Source organism: Chelmon rostratus, chromosome 11 (assembly GCF_017976325.1).
Source record: "Chelmon rostratus isolate fCheRos1 chromosome 11, fCheRos1.pri, whole genome shotgun sequence".
Classification (NCBI taxonomy): domain Eukaryota; kingdom Metazoa; phylum Chordata; class Actinopteri; order Chaetodontiformes; family Chaetodontidae; genus Chelmon; species Chelmon rostratus.
The window spans coordinates 1,530,613-1,549,248 of record NC_055668.1 but is presented as its reverse complement, the minus strand read 5'-3'; positions in this window follow the sequence as shown (position 1 = coordinate 1,549,248).

Below are 18,636 nucleotides of genomic sequence, written 5' to 3'. Positions count from 1 at the left end.
TCTCGTTGTTGTGAGCAAGTCCAGAACAGCAGTGCATGCATTTACTCTTTTTCACATGTCAGAAGTGTGTGTGTGTGTGTTTGTGTGTGTCCTCTGCCAAGTGGCTGTCACTGGTGCTGATGGCATTACAGCAGGGTGGCACAGGACAGTTACCATGCAACAAGGCCAGAGACAGAAAGAGTGTTGCCAACATCACTGAGTAATAAAACCAAATGGATGACCCAGCAGCAACAGGTCCACTACAGTCATGTACAGTTGCTGTAATAGGACCAAAGACGAAGAAAGGGTGGGGGAAACTGGGAAACAGTCATGTGGGAAAAGGATACAGCACAGAAAAGGTACAAAAATATCACAACAATGTTAGACGAATGAACTTAGCAAAAATGCATGTCTGAAAAGGCTGAAAAAGACAAACACACACAAATGATGTAAATGCTCAGTAGTGTTGCTTCATCCCAGAGAGGAATTATTTAGATTTGAAGCTTCACCACCTGTCTACAGCCGTAGACCATAAGGCCATCTACTCCCTCCATCTGGGATGAGGAGGTACGCTCCGTCCTGCAGGGGCTCACACAGTGGTGCATCCTGGTGGAGGAGCTCAGAGGAACTGACAACTATCAGTTACAGATGACTGATGGACATGTGCACAGACCCTCACTCAAATCACTGCTTTATACCCGTGAAGCCAGCTGACAGCATAAACATTAAGATAAATGACAATATCTAAAGGACCAAATGAACAAACACAGAGTTGGGTTTGCAGAAATACAGTGTTCATCCTCATCCGCATGTTTTCATGCTTTTTTCTCAGACCCCATCAGAGTTCAGACATAGTCAAACTGCATTTATCGTCTCATCAGAAAGGAAAAACATGTTTCCTCATGTGTTCATGTCACTTTACTCTGAAAACCATTTTGACAAAAGCTGACAAACACACCAATTTAGTGCAGGTGTTACAGAGAAGGTGTGCTTTCTGCCCCCTCCTTTTTTCTGTGATCCCCTAGACTGAATTTTAATGCAACTGAATTTATCATTCATTTATTTTGTGTGTCTTTTTTAGGTTTTTTATGTTTTATAGTAATTTTATTTTAGTTTTTAAACAATGCCTGTTAATCAGATGAACAGTAACGCCAGTGTCGCTGCACTGAGATGACAGCTATATTAACATTTAGAGTGAGTAATCACAGGTCAGATTAGAGTACACAGAAATCCTTATATTATCGCCACACAGCCCTGAAAGTGTCTGAGCAGGTGCACTCATTGTTTTCCAAGGTAATGATCCATTCAGCATAAAAAGGAAAAAGGCATCATCCAAATGTGATGCTGGATGTAATGCTTGAATGTAATTGTGCTGAATGCTCTCTGTATACAGCTTGTAAAAAAGCACAGTTGATGTATGGTGGCGCAGCTAGAATAGCATCACTGCTTTGCATCTCTGAAACAAGGAAATCTCTCTCGTGTTTCCCAGATTTCCGCCTTTATTCTCTAATAATATAGCTAAACTCATATACAAATCACTCCTCAAGTTTTGTAGTTCCTCATTATGTGTCACTTTTTCTCTGTCCTCATCTCTCTTTTCATCTTTCTCTCCTCCCCTCTGTCTCTCAGAGCTGTTGATGGTGGGCAGTGGCGTCGTTAGGCCTATTTTAGGGGGGCTTCAGCCCCCCTAAAATATTCTTAAGCCCCCCTAAATAAATTTGGGTTGTTTTATTGAAAATAGTAATGATAATAATAATAATAATTTTAACCAAAAAATGCCCACATATTCAATACAAAGTGGTGAGAATGAGTTTAAATCAATAATTATATAACCTTTTATTATTCACTTAAATATGATCATAAATGTCATTTCATAGCGTAAGGTAGAGAGAGCCCCTTCAGTGCGTCGTTATCCAATCCATTCCACTTTTTCATATAGAGAACGCCCCCATCACTGAAATCCAGTCCACGTTTTCCCTGTGACCTTGCTCTCAGTCGGTAACTGCAGCCTGTGTTTGTCCCTCTGAAGCACACAGCGGCAGGAGCAGAGCGTGAACGGAGGGGTGAAGGATGGACATAAGGTTTTTCAAGAAAGTAAGCATTCATCACTGCTGGTAGCAACAGTTAGTTAGCTCAAGCCCCCAGCTGACAGCAGAAAGTCCCGTGTAGTTAATAAACCAAATGCTCCGTGTTTGACAAACAAAAACCTGGCTTGCGCACACACTACAGACAATCTGCGCACGTCTTACCTTTGTTGTTTTGCGGTCAAAAGTTACATCCCAGCTCTGAAAGAACGCTGCTACTTAGCTGCTGCTAGCTAGTTAGTCTGAAATGCATTGTGAAGGTCCTGGTTGTTTATAGAGTTAAGTATGCACTCTTTTTTTTACCACTATCGTTGGGGTGACTTCCTTCTGGAGCATCAGCCATCAGCCGTGTTTCTCACTTCACGCATGGAGCTGGGCTCATTCACATATGATTACCATCAGTGGATAATAATAATACACTAATAATTATCACTCCACCACCTCTGTTGACGTGTAGGAGTCACAACCTCCTTGACTCAGACATGTTTCCCTCTCTGAAGGCAACCATCCAAGTTGCCCTAACAGTGCCTGTAAGCAGCTGCTGGTGTGAAAGGTCCTTTAGTGCACTGCATCGGCTGCATTCCTGGCTGCATCAAACAATGGGTCAGAAAAGACTTCACAGTCTTGCAGTCATGTCAATTGAAAAAGACGAGCTTCAGCATCTGAGTCACAACAGAGTGATAGACCGATTTGCCACCCTTAAAAACAGACGACCTTCTTTGATGCTTCCATCCACCAAGTAACTCGCAAGTGTAGCCATTTTTCATCAGTGATGTAAACACACTGTTACTGTGCAAACCTCTGTTTGTTGTTGTACTGTATTAAACACAGACTGAAATAATATTAATGAATAATTTCTCAGTCTTTGTTGGCTGAAGTTTTGTACTTGTGCACTACATTCACTCACATCCTGTGCATCTCTTGGGGGCTAAGCCCCCCTTGTTCTTAAAACCTAGTGACGCCCCTGCCTGGTACTGTCTGTTAAATGCAGCTTTCATTTTCCAGTTAGTCATACCCTCTTCTGTCTCCTTGTTGGGCCGTTTCCCCTTTGCAAAGAAGCTCTCCAAAGACATGTTTTTTTACTCATGTTAGCGAGCTTCTGGGTATCACGTGTACGGAGACAAGCCTTGACATGCGTGAAGCACAGACAGATGTAATTGGAAGTAAAACATCTCTCAGACTGATCAATAAGGAAATAAAACAAACATAACTGATAAGAAATGGAATAAGTTTAGTCTTTTTGTGCGGACCAGTATAAAATGACCTACAGACTGGTCCTGGTCCTGTGGTTGGGGACCGCTGTTTAAAGGATGCAACTTGAAATGTTTCTGTTTAAGCTGCAGTATTGTTGCCCTGCTCACAACAACTAAACTGAAGGGAGCTAGCGCTACATTTGTTTGACCCAGCGACAGCAGCGTTTGCTAAGGGTGAAGAGCCACTGAACACACAGCGAAGCTCCCCTATTTTCATTTACTACCACTGGTACACTCTCAGGCCACAGACTGGCCCTCATTTTCTGCTCTGGCTCTGTGTAGTCTCAGTCTGACGGGTGTAACCACCACCTGAAGCATTTATTGTGCGACTGAAAGCAAACTTGTCTTCAGTCCATTTCTTTCTTAATACTTATTCTTTTCCTTCTTCTGCATGTTTTTTTTTTTGAATCACCTCTATTCACACATTTTTGCATACAGAGACATAATTCCAGTTTTCACATTGAAAGCATGTGTGTCTCATTGTGGCTTTTACTTTTATTTTCTGTAACAGCTTTTGAGACATTAATTTTTGACTGTAACATTTTTTCAAATGGCCGTCTGTTGGAGTGCTGTTCAATTCATTAATATATCCTATATTATATGTGTTAACATGAATCAGAACTTGTACAGTACAATTCAACTAGAACTGACTTTTCCTGCTCTATCAGCACAGAATTTTGTGGAAAATATATCTTACAGAATTCGATTGTTGTACACATCAATCACCAGAAACAGCAGCAACATTTCAGGAGTCGACCAAACATCATGGAAAGCAGTCACAGATGGAGGACCTGACCTGCTGCTGTTGACGACCACTGACTGGACTTTAAATGTTCTTCTTTAGTCTCTCCTGCTCAGTTCAAGGACTTCACCTCTGCTCTGAACAGTCGCTTCAAGCTTTCCAACTGCTCAATTCACACACTGTCACAAAGTACACACAGTGCAGTACACTGTGATTATCCTGTCTTACACACAGACGCAAAGACTGAGGGTCATGACCTCTGAGTCCATCATCACCTGTCTTCACTTCAGACTTGTTTCCAGAGGAAAGACACAGAAAACCTCGATGTCCAACCCTCTGCACAGCAGGACTACAGGACTGGAACATCTCTGGGCAGATGATTTCATTTACGCTTCACCTTTTGAGCCTTGAGGGCCTGCAGCTGCTGGTTCTTTGGACCTGTAAATGTTATTTTTCTGTCCGCTGGCTGTTGTGTGACTGTTTCCTCTGGTTGCTCCAGTCTGTGAACGATGAGTTCAGCTGGGATGAGATTGTAGATCAATATGTAGCCCACTTCTCCCGAGAACAGCAGAGAGGGGCCCTGAGTTCGTAAATAAACCTATTGTAACTGGCAATAAACTCTCTGAAATAATATACGGGACTCTCCCCTGATTAGTATTCATTTTTTGATTGTCCTGTGTTTCTTTAATCTAATGTCAATAACCTAAATGAGAATAATAGTGATGAAAACCCACTGGCAAAAAGATTACTAACTACACCTTTAACTCAAGAAATGATAACAAATATTACACCAGACTCTGTTTAAAAAAAACAATAATCAATTATTTACTTTCACTTAAATGTAACAAACAAACACTTCATGGAAAAATATCTTCATGTCCTTGTTCTCTTGGTATTCAGAAACAATTCATGCACAAAGAATCAGATTCACTGTCAAACCAATATTTATGCTTTATGCTCAAAGAAAATACTTATTAAATATCAAGGAAATCACCCTTTAAGTATAAATGAAATATCTTTTAAGTTTAAATAAAATTAGTTGACTCTAAATAAAATTACCCCCAAAATTTGAATAAATGAACCTTTAAACCATTTGTAAGTACTGTTTAAACACTCAAATAATTGTATTCCCTCTGTAATAACTCACATTCAGTGGGCCCACACCACGCACACACACATACACACAGCCGGCAAACCCGAAACAAAGCACGTTGCAGGCCTGAGAGATGAAGCTTGAGTGCGGGGCAATCCACAGGTGGTCCACAGCAACGTCCATCCGACCGACGTCTCACACTGGCAACGATCCAGACGAATCCTCACAGTCCGAGAGGAAACGGCGATGCTCTGCTCACAGCGGCAGCTGCTTTAGCTCCACAGCGCGGAGACCATTAGCACACTCACTCTGCTAGCGATGCTAGCTACTCCGATGCAGCTACGAATCCGACTCGTTCACAACAGTACAGAAACTCCGAGTGGAGGTGTCTCTAGTTGTTCAGTCACGTTCAGTTATCCAGTCCCAGAATATCAAACCAACAATCTTCTAGACACTGAAACTACTACTTCTCAATTACATGCTACTCGCCAGGTGACTCGTCGTCCAACATCTCGGTCTTTTTTCCTCTTCTTTATTTTTCTTTAAAAAAAACTCCGCATTCGCACCATCTCACTCTCTCTTCCTGTCTGACCCATCAATCACACCTTTTGACCCATTACAGACCAGGATTACACCTCTTTTCCTCTTTTCAATCAGTACTTCCTCTTTCCCTAAGAATTCCTTCAAAATAAAATGAAATATTTCACAATACACCTCAATGTCTTTTAAACATTTTAAACTTATTTGTTACGTTTTAACTTTTTTCATCTAACTAAACTATTTAAACCACTTAGTTAAATCTAACTATTTTAACCTTCATGAAATATTGTTTTAACGCTTTTAATAAAGGCTTTAACCAAAACATACATATCTATTCTCTATTTAGTATTCATTGTTAATATTATGGATAAGGATTTCAACAGGGTTACAAATAGATATCTCTGTCATCTCTGTGGTATCAAAAAGCTTTACTGGACAGATGTTTTTCTTCTTTTACCATCGTTTCACACTTTATCTTTTTGTACATGCCGATAATCGGAGCTGATATTCGAAATTTTCTCGTTATGACAGGCTCCGGAGAGCAAACTCATGTGTCCAAGGTAAACGCAGAAAACTCTCCCGAAATTATAATAAACATCCCAGTGCTCTACATCTCACAACTACTGCTAACGTTACAGTGCGCAGCAGAGTAACGTAAGAGCGGAGTGAACATTAGCGGCAGCTTCTGGATCTCTGCTCTAAAATGTGCATACAGCCAGTCACGCAGATGCTGTCATTAACCTGCACTCGTGCTGATTTGGTCAGCCGGGCTGTCAATCACCGCTGTTCTCAACACACCAAAACAACCACTGGAATATAAAGTAGTCACATCTGTGACCTTTTTCTTCCTCTTTATAATTATAAGACACACTTTGGTTTTTCTGCTACAAGTCCAATAGCTTTATTACGGGCTGTTAACAATCCTATCTACACAAACAAGACACTTTTGCCACCACCTAATTCCATCAAGTCAAATACAATTTGTATTGGGTTTATTTTAAATTTGTTTATTTTATCGAAATGATCCGTTCTTTGGAGTTACATTTCATTTTGTTGTTGGAAAAAAAACATCATCAAATTTCAAAAAATAGCCTCCTGCAGCTCTTCTTCTTTGTCTTCTTCTTCGTCGTGAGTTGGATGTTTTCTTGCGTCGGTTGTTGGATGTCTTCGTTCCTTGCTGCCTCTTCGTGGGCCCATATTTGGTCTTTGACCAGCAGCATCCGTTCCAGCTCTTTCTTTTCTTTTTCCCACTGCTCTGCTCTTCTGGCCCAACTCTCTGACAGTGTGGACAGCTCCTCTTTGCACTTGTCTCTGTCGTCTGAGAGCTCCTTTCTAAAGCTCTCCTCTCTCTCAGAGAGCTCCTTCTGGTGTCTTCGGTCTTCTGCTGCCAGCCGCTCTCGTAGTTCTTCGCAGGTCGCTTTGCTCTGATTTAGAGCCGACTCTGCGTCAGTCAGCTGTGCCAAGGTGACGATGTAAGCATTGGTTCGAGCTCGTCTTTTCTTGGTGGCCCTGCTGATCTGTTTGTCTTTCTGCACGAGGACCTCTTTCAGCTGGCTCACTTCTGCCTGCCACTTCTCTTTCAGGGCTGTCACTCCACTGGAGGCTTCGAGCTCTTCTACAGAGGCTCTCATCCTCTCAGGTTCGTCTTTGAGGAGGTTCTGATTAAGAGAGACCAACTCCTCAGCTCTCTTTTTCAGGTCCTCCTGTAGCGCCCTGCGCTCGTGGTTCCAGCTTTCGATGGCTTCCTCATGTGTGCGCTTCAGATCGGTGACACGTTGTTGCAAATAGCCGATCCATTCGTCCCTCTCGCCGATCCCCTTGATGGCATTCCGGAGATCGGCCTTTAACTTTTTGTTCTCCTCCTCTGCGCTGGAGAGTTTCTCCCGCAAGGTCCTTCTGTCTACCCATCTGCCACTGTCCTGTCTACTTGCCATTGTGGTTAATGTTGTTCTGAACTGATGATCTGATGTTCTCAAAAAAAAAGCTAAACTGTCTCTTAATCCAACTAGTCAATATTCCAAAAGTGAGGGACTGACTTCTTGGCTCTGGGGTGCCTAAGTATAGACAGTGACAGTGACATCAAAGATCAAGGTATGCCCATATATGGAAGTTGACTCCGCCTTAAAAAGAATGCACTTTTTTTTTTTTCAAAAGTGCATTCTTTTTAAGGCGGAGTCAATACCTTGAGGGCATACCTTGATCTTTGATGTCACTGTCACTGTCTATACTTAGGCACCCCAGAGCCAAGAAGCCAGTCCCTCACTTTTGGAATATTGACTAGTTGGATTAAGAGACAGTTTAGCTTTTTTTTTTGAGAACATCAGATCATCAGTTCAGAACAACATTAACCGCAATGGCAAGAAGACAGGACAGTGGCAGATGGGTAGACAGAAGGACCTTGCGGGAGAAACTCTCCAGCGCAGAGGAGGAGAACAAAAAGTTAAAGGCCGATCTCCGGAATGCCATCAAGGGGATCGGCGAGAGGGACGAATGGATCGGCTATTTGCAACAACGTGTCACCGATCTGAAGCGCACACATGAGGAAGCCATCGAAAGCTGGAACCACGAGCGCAGGGCGCTACAGGAGGACCTGAAAAAGAGAGCTGAGGAGTTGGTCTCTCTTAATCAGAGCCTCCTCAAAGACGAACCCGAGAGGATGAGAGCCTCTGTAGAAGAGCTCGAAGCCTCCAGTGGAGTGACAGCCCTGAATGAGAAGTGGCAGGCAGAAGTGAGCCAGCTGAAAGAGGTCCTCGTGCAGAAAGACAAACAGATCAGCAGGGCCACCAAGAAAAGACGAGCTCGAACCAATGCTTACATCGTCACCTTGGCCCAGCTGACTGACGCAGAGTCGGCTCTAAATCAGAGCAAAGCGACCTGCGAAGAACTACGAGAGCGGCTGGCAGCAGAAGACCGAAGCCACCAGAAGGAGCTCTCTGAGAGAGAGGAGAGCTTTAGAAAGGAGCTCTCAGACGACAGAGACAAGTGCAAAGAGCAGCTGTCCACACTGTCAGAGAGTTGGGCCAGAAGAGCAGAGCAGTGGGAAAAAGAAAAGAAAGAGCTGGAACGGATGCTGCTGGTCAAAGACAAAATATGGGCCCACGAAGAGGCAGCAAGGAACAAAGACATCCAACAACCGACGCAAGAAAACATCCAACTCACGACAAAGAAGAAGACAAAGAAGAAGAGCTGCAGGAGGCTATTTTTTGAAATTTGATGACCCTCCGTCTCATAAATTACCTTTACATTTTTTTCCAACAACAAAATGAAATGTAACTCCAAAGAACGAATCATTTTGATAAAATAAACAAATTTAAAATAAACCCAACACAAATTGTATTTGACTTGATGGAATTAGGTGGTGGCAAAAGTGTCTTGTTTGTGTAGATAGGATTGTTAACAGCCTGAAATAAAGCTGTTGGACTTGTAGCAGAAAAAACAAAGTGTGTCTTATAATTATAAAGAGGAAGAAAAAGGTCACAGATGTGACTACTTTATATTCCAGTGGTTGTTTTGGTGTGTTGAGAACAGCGGTGATTGACAGCCCGGCTGACCAAATCAGCACAAGTGCAGGTTAATGACAGCATCTGTGTGACTGGCTGCATGGACATTTTAGAGCAGAGATCACAGTCTTTCAGCTGAAACACATGCACACTGCTTAGGTCGCAACCAAATCGACATGAATGAGTTACTCTCATTGCAACTGGATGGAGGTCAGCATTCAAAATGAATGAAAGGTGCAAAAAAGACAATGGGTGAAAACACTGAGTCTTATAGATCAGCTCAGTTATTGCAACAGGTGTGTCGTCCCAAGGTGAGCTGTAATCATAATATCATCACGTCAACAAGCTGAGAAGGTGAAAATGTCAGCAAGGAGTTGCCTTTCAGGCAAAAGTCCAGGAGATTTAAGATGCCATAGGTGTTGGCATACGACACTGACTTCCACACTACAGAAAAAATGCATGTATCATAATAATAATAATACAACAATTAACTTTATTTATATAGCACATTGGAGCAGAAAAAGCTTTACAAAATCAAACTCAAAATAAAACCAGATGAGGCAGAAATGTATCAAACATTTCCAAAAGCTTCCACAAAAAGAAAAGTTTGAAGATGAGATTTAAAAGAATCAAGAGTTCAGGAGGCAGCAAAGTTCCCTCTAATTTTTCATGTGTCTGAGCAGACACACAAGCTCCCTGAGCACACTGAGGACCACCGTGAGCAACATCAGATGTGTACGCTGTGGCCACACACCAGTATCACGCCTGTTCAAAACCTTGGATCATAGCAAGTTACATGGCTTATTAAAAGAATCAAATTACAGCAGCAATTTTCATTAGTTTACTTTTAATATAATTGATTTTGCCCACATAAAATGAAAAAGACAAAAATATCGTTGTTCATGAGATGTGTATGTTATATGTGAGAGTCCTGCTTTAACCATAGGAAGAGTCCTGCTTTGGCCTGGGTAAGGTCCAGTTGTGGCATGGGTGAGGGTCATGTTCTGGAAGAAATAACACATATACACCTCTCGGACATAAAGTTTTGTTCACATTAAAACATTCACATTTTGCACAATGTATATACATATACATATATACATATACATGTATATATATCCATTTAAAATTGTTTTAAATCTGGAAAAAAAAATCATCATTCTGAAGGCGTGGCGGTGCGACACGATGAATTACATGTAGCGGAAACCCTGCCCATACATTATCAAATAGTAACAGCATTTAATGATTAATACATATATGTCACTAGAATATGCACAAATCTGTGTTAAATTTTACTTTATTGTTCGCATCTGTCCTTCTCGCTTCTCCAACGCTTGTACACTTTGTCCAGGTCGATGACTGACTTTGTGCGCATCAGCTGGTCCAAATGTGCCACTTCAAGACGATTTCTGGATGCTTAAAGAACCGCATGTCTTTTTTACCTTGGCTTGATGAGTTGATATGTCGCTGCCCGTTCATTTCGCCTCGATAAGGGCTTAGCATTTGCGTCTCTTCACTCCGCTGCACTGTTGTTAGCTGGGCAGGGCACATAATGCAAACACTGTCAATGCTATGATTGGCTGCGTAGCGGAAGTGAACTGTATGGTATTATTGGCTGGACACCTGTCGCTCATTGAGTTACGTTGCAAAATGGTACAGAAAACAATATTATTGGTCTAATTAACTACATTATATCAGTTCTAAAAATAGATATTAATTAATACGTTTCTGTTGAATTTTATTTTGTGCACTGCATAGATTTTCTTGTGCGCTGAGTATGTTCAAGCAGTGCGCGATTGCACAAGCGCGCAGCTTAGAGGGAACATTGGGAGGCAGCAAGTTTCATAGTGTGGGGGTCTGATCGCTAAAGCCCATCACCCTCACTCAGTGGCGTCATTAGGCATATTTTAGGGGGGCTTCAGCCCCCCTAAAATATTCTTAAGCCCCCCTAAATAAATTTGGGTTGTTTTATTAAAAATAGTAATAATAATAATAATTTTAACCAAAAAATGCACACATATTCAATACAAAGTGGTGAGAATATGAGTTTAAATCAATAATTATATAACCTTTTATTATTCACTTAAATATGATCATAAATGTCATTTCATAGCGTAAGGAAGAGAGAGCCCCTTCAGTGCGTCGTTATCCAATCCATTCCACTTTTTCATATAGAGAACGTCCCCATCACTGAAATCCAGTCCACGTTTTCCCTGTGACCTTGCTCTCAGTCGGTAACTGCAGCCTGTGTTTGTCCCTCTGAAGCACACAGCGGCAGGAGCAGAGCGTGAACGGAGGGGTGAAGGATGGACATAAGAAGGTTTTTCAAGAAAGTAAGCATTCATCACTGCTGGTAGCAACAGTTAGTTAGCTCAAGCCCCCAGCTGACAGCAGAAAGTCCCGTGTAGTTAATAAACCAAATGCTCCGTGTTTGACAAACAAAAACCTGGCTTGCGCACACACTACAGACAATCTGCGCACGTCTTACCTTTGTTGTTTTGCGGTCAAAAGTTACATCCCAGCTCTGAAAGAACGCTGCTACTTAGCTGCTGCTAGCTAGTTAGTCTGAAATGCATTGTGAAGGTCCTGGTTGTTTATAGAGTTAAGTATGCACTCTTTTTTTTACCACTATCGTTGGGGTGACTTCCTTCTGGAGCATCAGCCATCAGCCATGTTTCTCACTTCACGCATGGAGCTGGGCTCATTCACATATGATTACCATCAGTGGATAATAATAATACACTAATAATTATCACTCCACCACCTCTGTTGACGTGTAGGAGTCAGGGCGTAGTGATAGTTAGTAATATTAAGTATAGGATGGTTGGCAATGGAAGATTTTGCAGTGTAGATGCAGGGCTACTAAAAGGCATCCAGGCATGCAGTCCTAAATGTGAGAACTTCTTGAGTGAATCACACTTGAATGAACTTGCAAAGCACTACAGCATTGAGCTGAAAACAGAGAAGGTTCTGGTGGCCAGAAACTTTCTTGCCCGGAAAACAGAGGCTGGATGTCCACCAGAAGATATATTGTCTGTGCACAACCTCCTTGACTCAGACATGTTTCCCTCTCTGAAGGCAACCATCCAAGTTGCCCTAACAGTGCCTGTAAGCAGCTGCTGGTGTGAAAGGTCCTTTAGCACTGCGTCGGCTGCATTCCTGGCTGCGTCAAACAATGGGTCAGAAAAGACTTCACAGTCTTGCAGTCATGTCAATTGAAAAAGACGAGCTTCAGCATCTGAGTCTAGACCGATTTGCCACCCTTAAAAACAGACGGCCTTCTTTGATGCTTCCATCCACCAAGTAACTCGCAAGTGTAGCCATTTTTTTCATCAGTGATGTAAACACACTGTTACTGTGCAAACCTCTGTTTGTTGTTGTACTGTATTAAACACAGACTGAAATAAGAATAATGAATAATTTCTCAGTCTTTGTTGGCTGAAGTTTTGTACTTGTGCACTACATTCACTCACATCCTGTGCATCTCTTGGGGGCTAAGCCCCCCTTGTTTTTAAAACCTAGTGACGCCCCTGATGGTGGGTGTTTAAATGCTCTGGCAGATAGCTGATGAATATGGCACTTATCTGCTACAGGCTCTAAGTGTTTCGAGTGTCTTACGACTGGGCGGGCCTATTGTTTATGCTTTAGCGCCATGCTGCCACACAAACAGCTCTGTGGTCATGCATGTGTTTTCCCCCTCACATGCATCAACATACAGGCTGAGGATCATCATTCAGGGAAGCTGCAGTCAGTTCATACATGTCAGCTCAACTTATACTTTTATGCCGAAAGGTGTTTAGAATTTAGATTACAGTTATGTTCAGAAATTGACATACCCTGGCAGAATTTGTTAGTTATTCTTTAAAGAAATCATTGTGATCATTCAAATAATTTTCTTTTATTTCTAATGGAAGTCAAATCGACCTATAAGGCATCACAGAATCATCAAACAAAACACAGCAATACAGAAAATACTGAGAGGGTCCCTGTTCAAAAGTAGCATACCCTTAGTTCCTAATGCTGTGTGTTGCTTCCTTTAGCATCAGTGAAGGCTTGCAGTCTTATGGGATATTGTGGCTCAGGATGTTTATTTTCTCAGGTGGTAAAACTGCTGATTCCTCCTGGTAAAAAGCCTCCAGGTCCTGTAAACTCTTGAGTTGTCTTGCGTGAACTTTGAGATCCACTGAAGGGTTGACTTGGCCTTGTGTCTTGGATCAGGCCTAAAGGTCCACAGTCCTTCTTGAGGCTGATGAATGCAAATGATCCTCCAGTATTTTCTGATAACATGCTGCATTCATCTTTGCATCACTTCTGACTAAGGTCCCTGTGCCGCTGTAGCTCACACACTAATCAGACACTTTGCAACAGTTTTCCTGGCAGCTGTGGCAGAAACCTATGTTGGTCTGCCTGACCATGCCTTGGTATCAACAGAACCCTTATTTTCCACTTCTTTATTAGAGTTTGAACACTACTGATTGCCATTTTCAAATCTTTTTCCTGAAGGTTCAACCAGCCTTTCTTGTCCTTTGACAGATCTTTTGCCGGCCCCACGGCTCAGTATCCAGCAAAGTCAGTGCAGCCCTGGATGAAATGTGCAGGTCTATCAAGAGCTGTTTATACACAGTCACTAACACAGACACTAGGGTAACCCTAACTACAATTAAACGAGTCACTGGAGTGGAAACGTACCTTTACAGCCATTTAAACCTGTGTGTGTCAACTTGTGGATATTATCAGACCAAACATTAAAGGAAAACTTTGGAGCAGGATGATTTCAGTAATCGTTATGATTCTAAAAGGGAACATACATTTATATGGTGATAAATGGCTTCATCTGACCACCATCCCTAAATGAAAGATATTTTCCAAAAAATGGCCAATATTTCACAAATTTGTCAGGAATATTTACATTTCTGAGCACAACCTAACCTGTAAATCCCTCTCATTTCATTCAATATGTGAATAATAATAATAATGATAATAATAACAATTATTATTATTATTATTATTATTATTATTTATATACAATTTTTCTTAACAATGTTAGAAAGTGCTTCACAAACTAAAATAAAAATAAAACCAGACAAGGTAGATAAAATGAGAAAAAGGTCAAGGACATGAACAAAGAGGAAGTAAAGACAATAAAAGTAAAAGTATAAGAGAAAATAACTAGGAATAAAAACAGTACAAATAAAACATCTATCAAACAAAAGTTCTAAGAAAAGATTTAAGGCACAAACTATGTCATTCAATGAGAAATTTATTTCAAAACGTTTAAGGCCTTAAAAGTTAGATAAAATTTTAAAATCAATTCACAATTCAACAGGGAGCCAATGTAGGAAGGCAAGCACAGCGGTGGTGTGATAATGAATCTTTGTTCCTGTAATGAGTCAAGCAGCAGTGTTTTGTTCCAGCTGGAGATGGTGGAGGGGGTCCTGGCTGATACCTGAGGAGGGTGCATTGCAGTTGGCCCTCTATGCTGTGACTCGACATGCCGACACATATAAAAGCAATGGTGCAATGGAGTATTTTTAAAGCTAATATCATATAACAGAGTGGACCCACTCAAGCATAAGATCACACAGAATTACACTTAAAAATAAAAAAAAATTCATGTGAAATGCTTTTCAGTTTTACCTCTTCAGGCCTCTGAAAAGTTGAAAAGTGAACCCCACTCTTTGGTTGAACTGCTCACAGCTCACTGACACATGAGGAATCGCAGGTAAGCATCTAAAGCATGTAATACACAGGCCACAATGGGACTCAGAGAGCAGCCACATGAAGCCATTGACCCTCCATTCAGACTAGAATGCTGTTTTTCTGTTTTTTCCCAAAGCCTCCAGACTGTGTGAATCTTGAAATGCAGCTTGATGTGCAGCGGGCATGGTAAAAGGAGCTTTTCAAAAACAATGAAGTTGCTCTGTGAGGTTCAGGAGCTGAATGACAGTAAAGTTAACAAGACAACATTTAGTCACCTCTAACTTTCTCTGTGATCAGTCATTTTAAACCACAGTACAGCTGAACACAGTGACTGTGACCAGATGCAAATTGATTCACACAAAACAGACTTTTAGTTTAGATGGCTCACGGCAGTTTTAGATATACAGTCCTGAACCTTTTTTGACAGGCGGACCTGATGAGCTGCCTCTCGGACCTCTTCCCTCAATACACTGGAGTCCGCTGCGACACATTTGTGACCTGCCTGTACATAATGTAATGCATGTAAATGTTAAGCTTGTTGAATACATATGGAGACAGCTGATTGTAGGAGAAGACATGATAGAGCTCAGGGAGGAGAGGGCATTTTTCAAAACCACTACTCATTGATTATATCAACTATTTCGAGTTCTCTTTTACCTGGTGCCACATATCCCACGAGTACGTGCTCTTTCCATAAATATGCTGCCATGTCTGAATGAAGCCATAAGGAACATTAATGTAAAAGTCACCGATGTAAAAATGACAAAAAGCCATCAAGTTAATGGTGCTATGGATGAACACATCCAGCAACATGGAGGACTGCAGCTTTTGCTCATGCTGTTTTCCCTCTACAGAAATAGCAAGCTTAGCACCAGGCCGGTCTAATCAGTGTCAGCCTGTGTCTTGAGGAATCAATCATATGCCTCGTCCACACATATACTGGTATTTTTTTAAAACAGTCTTTCCTTCTTCGCTCTCAAAAGAACCTGCCCACACAAACTGTTTAACAAAAATCTGTGTTCATATGAAAACACAAAAACACAACTGTCAAGAGCATGCCAAGCCAACAGGTGGTGGTAAAACCCTAACCGTAAAACCAAAGCCGCCTGCAAATACAGGTCCGACCACTAAATTACGAATCTTATTATGGTGAAGGCATGGCCCACCCTACCCTTCCTCTGATTGGCTGGTACTTGTTCCTTTCGAAGCCAATCAGTTGGGCGGGTCATGCCCACTCTGACCCACCCTACTCTGACCTGTTCTGACCCATTCCTACCAGTGCAGGAACAGCAGTTTTTGCCACTTCCACGCTGGCTTCCTTTTTCATTAGTCACAAACAGGTGAAAGACCTCACGCACTTCACTGATGGCAACAGTTCCTCAATGGATGCAAAAGTCACAGCTGGAGGATACACGGTGAACATTTTAGCATTGGCATTTAGACCACAGACTGTGTGAAACATGTATGTAGTCTCTGTGACATCACCCACAGGCTTCTGAAGAGCCATGTTAAGCTCAGTGTGGTTGCGGCCTCTTGGCCAGACTCTGCCAAGACTCCCAGCTTATCCAGAACTGGGTAAAGAGCTGGAGCATGGGTGGAACTGAGCTGGGCTGAAGGAAGCTAGGTTGCTGAAACATAGCAGCTAGCTCTCACTTAAAGCTGCCATGCCCTTAATTATGGATAAATCTAAGCTTTAATATGATGAACGTGAACAGGAACATTACCTAGAGAGACCAAAACTGTTTTTGTACATGCTGTAAATATGATCCAACCCTTATCACATCATCATATCAGAGGCTGTATATCCCAAGATATATCCGTCTTCCAGGGCTGAGGTGGAAGGTGGGGGTGTCACGGGCCTGTTTTAAATGTTAATCACCCCTGCCTTGCCCCGAGGCTACAGACATGGCCACAGATGCTTGAATGCTAACGTGGAGGGCCAATAAGCATCTGAGCTGTTTTCCAGAGCTGAACTGGTTTCTACTGACCACTCCACTGCTCACATGTTTATTCTCCCACATCATTAAAGGCAGTCATATGTTTATTGCAGCCTTTCATTCTTCAATGTGTATGTGTTAGGGCGTTTTTCCATTTGTCGGCTTTGATGTGGATGAGCAGTGCATGTGTGGTGTAAGTGGAAATGTAAGGCTATTGTCAGGGTCAAAGGTTAATGATTAACCATTTAATAGTGTCCTGACCAAACTGATGTGCATGTTGTGGAGCACATTTTTAACATGATAAAATTACCAGAATGAAATCAGCAATGAAAAGTTATTTAATAAATAATCACTTTAATAAGTTTTGTGTCCACACATGTTGTTTCTAAATGACAATTGAGAGGGTTAATATGACTGAATTGCAGAACTGCACCGTGCATTCATTTGTTATTCACCAGATTCCAGTTTCACCACATTACACAAACGATGAACTGACTTGAAGATCCTTATTCCAAAAAGCCAGTGAAATACGCCATAGTCAAAATATGAAAATATGCAAAAATAAATTGCAATATTATAAATTATAAAAAATGAATGAAAGCATCAAATTATAATACATTTATTTACATCCATAATCTGTTCAGTTGTAAACAAAGCTTCTGACATCGAGTTCCCCACAGCAGGCTTAAACTAGAGCTTGATAAGGAATAATATTAAAATTTATTCTCATAACCCCAACCTATTCTTTATTTGTGCATTATTACACAGAGCCTAATAACTAATTCCTCGCAGGGTATTTATCATGAAAGCTGGAGTCTCCCCAAAGTACTCTTTGTGTTGATGTGACAGATGGACCTCTTGCTCTGCAGCTCTCCTCTTATGGAAGCTACAGGAGTTGTGACAGTATTGGCAAGAACTATCACATGCTCACGATAAATCTTGATACTTACAAGATAAGACAGGGGGTATGCTGTTTTTGTTCTTGTCAGCACATCCAGGGTGCAGACTTAAACCAACAAAGAATGTATCCTACACTAAGTTCTGTGATTGATGATATTTCTTGTTCCTCTTTGCCACATCAATAGAAGAAGGTAATGTCAATGCTAAATGTCAAATTTATGCATGCTCACTAAAGTTTTCTCCTGGACTGCACTTAACAGACACTGCCACTAGAGGACACTAGTGATGCATTCAAGCCTAGCTTGTTGCCTCATGAGACAGGGCTGGAACAAAACAGCAGGTGGAAGGAAAGACGTGGTAATAACGGCTCATCTTTAAAGTTCACTCAGACTGTGAGTCTGTCCAGAGCCTCAGACTCGGCCAGGCTCCCATGCAACTTCCCGTATGTTTGATCACAACATTATGGCTCTGCAGGGTCACAACAACATCACCCCGGCCATCCTCCATTCACTGTCCTTTCACTGGCAAATGTGACACAGACATGTTATTACTCTGTTCATTTACGACTCTCAAAACCCCGAAAACAACAAATCACCAATACACGGCTCAATACGCAAGGTGGCCGCCAGTGTCTGTGACTTGACGGGCCCGAGCCCTTCTGTTGTGCAGAGGCAGTTTACCTTGAAACTTATTTGAAGTCATTGTACCCTGGTGCAGGTCATTGTGTACTAAGCCCTCATCTCAACAAGTAGCGACAGTTCGCAACTACCTGTAATGCTGGATCCCCCAACTGCCCTCAAAAGGGAGAGTGTCTGCCTCTGCGAATAACAATGCAACTGTTTCCCAGTTGTGGGCCCTGCGTTTGCTCCCTGGGATCCCACAGTGGGTCTATTGGGCCCTATGAAGGC